Source organism: Hemibagrus wyckioides, linkage group LG02 (assembly GCF_019097595.1).
Source record: "Hemibagrus wyckioides isolate EC202008001 linkage group LG02, SWU_Hwy_1.0, whole genome shotgun sequence".
NCBI lineage: Eukaryota > Metazoa > Chordata > Actinopteri > Siluriformes > Bagridae > Hemibagrus > Hemibagrus wyckioides.
Genome location: NC_080711.1, coordinates 686,061 through 690,039, shown reverse-complemented (window position 1 = coordinate 690,039; position 3,979 = coordinate 686,061).

Below are 3,979 nucleotides of genomic sequence, written 5' to 3'. Positions count from 1 at the left end.
CTTCCAGGTTTTTACACGCAAAAATAAACAATAAAATATAAATTAATTACTTAAACAAAAAAATAAATAAATGATTATTTTCTAAAATAAATAACAAAAACAATATATATATATATGTTTTAAATTTATATAAATTAAAATTCCATTCCACACTTTTTTATTTTAATGGATTCGTGGCTTAATTAACACTTTTATTTTAATACACTTAAAAATTATTAATTATATAATATTCATCTTAGTTTTATTTTTAACTGTAAATTAAATAAATTAGCAGCTATTATAACTGATATATTTCTCAGTTTTATTGTTTTTTATAGATTATACTATATATTTGTATATTTTATCTATATCTGTAAATGATTTTTATTTCAGACATTGTGAATATAAAGACATGTCTCATGCAATAGATATAATAAATATACAGAAATATAGAAATGTATAGAATTAGAAGAATCTGTGAGGTTTTGTCAGGTTTGTACAAGTGTGTCTGTATATGTGTGTGTGTGAGTGTGTATGTGTGTCTGTGTCTCTCTGTGTGTGTGTGTCTGTGTCTCTACGTGTGTGTCTGTGTCTCTGTGTGTGTGTCTGTGTCTCTGTGTGTGTGTGTGTCTGTGTCTCTACGTGTGTGTCTGTGTCTCTGTGTGTGTGTCTGTGTCTCTATGTGTGTGTCTGTGTCTCTGAGTGTGTCTGTGTCTCTATGTGTGTGTCTGTGTCTCTGTGTGTGTGTCTGTGTCTCTATGTGTGTCTGTGTCTCTGTGTGTGTGTCTGTGTCTCTGTGTGTGTGTCTGTGTCTCTGTGTGTGTGTCTGTGTCTCTATGTGTGTGTCTGTGTCTCTGTGTGTGTGTCTGTGTCTCTATGTGTGTGTCTGTGTCTCTGTGTGTGTGTGTGTCTGTGTCTCTATGTGTGTGTCTGTGTCTCTGTGTGTGTGTCTGTGTCTCTATGTGTGTGTCTGTGTCTCTGTGTGTGTGTGTGTCTGTGTCTCTGTGTGTGTGTCTGTGTCTCTATGTGTGTGTCTGTGTCTCTGTGTGTGTGTGTCTGTGTGTGTGTCTGTGTCTCTGTGTGTGTGTCTGTGTCTCTATGTGTGTGTCTGTGTCTCTGTGTGTGTGTCTGTGTCTCTATGTGTGTGTCTGTGTCTCTGTGTGTGTGTCTGTGTCTCTATGTGTGTGTCTGTGTCTCTGTGTGTGTGTGTGTCTGTGTCTCTGTGTGTGTGTCTGTGTCTCTGTGTGTGTGTCTGTGTCTCTATGTGTGTGTCTGTGTGTGTGTGTGTGTCTGTGTCTCTGTGTGTGTGTCTGTAGCTGTGTGTGTCTGTGTCTCTGTGTGTGTGTCTGTGTCTCTATGTGTGTGTCTGTGTCTCTGTGTGTGTGTCTGTGTCTCTGTGTGTGTGTCTGTAGCTGTGTGTGTCTGTGTCTGTGTGTGTGTGTCTGTGTCTCTGTGTGTGTGTGTCTGTGTCTCTATGTGTGTGTCTGTGTCTCTGTGTGTGTGTGTCTGTGTCTCTGTGTGTGTGTGTGTCTGTGTCTCTGTGGGTGTGTCTGTAGCTGTGTGTGTCTGTGTCTCTGTGTGTGTGTCTGTAGCTGTGTGTGTCTGTGTCTCTGTGTGTGTGTGTCTGTGTCTCTATGTGTGTGTCTGTATATGTGTGTGTCTGTGTCTCTGTGTGTGTGTCTGTGTCTCTATGTGTGTGTCTGTGTCTCTGTGTGTGTGTCTGTGTCTCTATGTGTGTGTCTGTGTCTCTGTGTGTGTGTCTGTGTCTCTATGTGTGTGTCTGTGTCTCTATGTGTGTGTCTGTGTCTCTGTGTGTGTGTCTGTGTCTCTGTGTGTGTGTCTGTAGCTGTGTGTGTCTGTGTCTCTGTGTGTGTGTGTCTGTGTCTCTGTGTGTGTGTCTGTCTCTGTGTGTGTGTGTCTGTGTCTCTGTGTGTGTGTGTCTGTGTCTCTATGTGTGTGTCTGTGTCTCTATGTGTGTGTCTGTGTCTCTGTGTGTGTGTGTCTGTGTCTCTGTGTGTGTGTCTGTAGCTGTGTGTGTCTGTGTCTCTGTGTGTGTGTGTGTCTGTGTCTCTGTGTGTGTGTCTGTGTCTGTGTGTCTGTGTCTCTGTGTGTGTGTCTGTAGCTGTGTGTGTCTGTGTCTCTGTGTGTGTGTCTGTAGCTGTATGTGTCTGTGTCTCTGTGTGTGTGTGTCTGTGTCTCTATGTGTGTGTCTGTATATGTGTGTGTGTGAGTGTGTATGTGTGTCTCTGTGTGTGTGTGTCTGTGTCTCTATGTGTGTGTCTGTGTCTCTGTGTGTGTGTCTGTGTCTCTATGTGTGTGTCTGTGTCTCTATGTGTGTGTCTGTGTCTCTGTGTGTGTGTCTGTGTCTCTATGTGTGTGTCTGTGTCTCTATGTGTGTGTCTGTGTCTCTGTGTGTGTGTCTGTGTCTCTATGTGTGTGTCTGTGTCTCTGTGTGTGTGTGTCTGTGTCTCTATGTGTGTGTCTGTGTCTCTGTGTGTGTGTCTGTGTCTCTGTGTGTGTGTGTCTGTGTCTCTATGTGTGTGTCTGTGTCTCTGTGTGTGTGTCTGTGTCTCTATGTGTGTGTCTGTGTCTCTGTGTGTGTGTCTGTGTCTCTATGTGTGTGTCTGTGTCTCTGTGTGTGTGTCTGTGTCTCTATGTGTGTGTCTGTGTCTCTATGTGTGTGTCTGTGTCTCTGTGTGTGTGTCTGTGTCTCTATGTGTGTGTCTGTATATGTGTGTGTGTGAGTGTGTATGTGTGTCTGTGTCTCTGTGTGTGTGTGTGTCTGTGTCTCTATGTGTGTGTATGTGTGTCTGTGTCTCTGTGTGTGTGTGTGTCTGTCTCTATGTGTGTGTCTGTGTCTCTGTGTGTGTGTGTCTGTGTCTCTGTGTGTGTGTCTGTGTCTCTGTGTGTGTGTCTGTGTCTCTATGTGTGTGTCTGTGTCTCTGTGTGTGTGTGTCTGTGTCTTTATGTGTGTGTCTGTGTCTCTGTGTGTGTGTCTGTGTCTCTGTGTGTGTGTGTCTGGGTCTCTATGTGTGTGTCTGTATATGTGTGTGTGAGTGTGTATGTGTGTCTGTGTCTCTGTGTGTGTGTGTGTCTGTGTCTCTATGTGTGTGTCTGTGTCTCTGTGTGTGTGTCTGTAGCTGTGTGTGTGTGTCTGTGTCTCTGTGTGTGTGTCTGTGTCTCTGTGTGTGTGTGTCTGGGTCTCTATGTGTGTGTCTGTATATGTGTGTGTGAGTGTGTATGTGTGTCTGTGTCTCTGTGTGTGTGTGTGTCTGTGTCTCTGTGTGTGTGTCTGTGTCTCTATGTGTGTGTCTGTGTCTCTATGTGTGTGTCTGTGTCTCTGTGTGTGTGTCTGTAGCTGTGTGTGTCTGTGTCTCTGTGTGTGTGTCTGTGTCTCTATGTGTGTGTCTGTGTCTCTGTGTGTGTGTCTGTGTCTCTATGTGTGTGTCTGTGTCTCTATGTGTGTGTCTGTGTCTCTGTGTGTGTGTCTGTGTCTCTGTGTGTGTGTCTGTAGCTGTGTGTGTCTGTGTCTCTGTGTGTGTGTGTGTCTGTGTCTCTGTGTGTGTGTCTGTCTCTGTGTGTGTGTGTCTGTGTCTCTGTGTGTGTGTGTCTGTGTCTCTATGTGTGTGTCTGTGTCTCTATGTGTGTGTCTGTGTCTCTGTGTGTGTGTGTCTGTGTCTCTGTGTGTGTGTCTGTAGCTGTGTGTGTCTGTGTCTCTGTGTGTGTGTGTGTCTGTGTCTCTGTGTGTGTGTCTGTGTCTGTGTGTGTGTGTCTGTGTCTCTGTGTGTGTGTCTGTAGCTGTGTGTGTCTGTGTCTCTGTGTGTGTCTGTAGCTGTATGTGTCTGTGTCTCTGTGTGTGTGTGTCTGTGTCTCTATGTGTGTGTCTGTATATGTGTGTGTGTGAGTGTGTATGTGTGTCTCTGTGTGTGTGTGTCTGTGTCTCTATGTGTGTGTCTGTGTCTCTGTGTGTGTGTCTGTGTCTCTATGTGTGTGTCTGTGT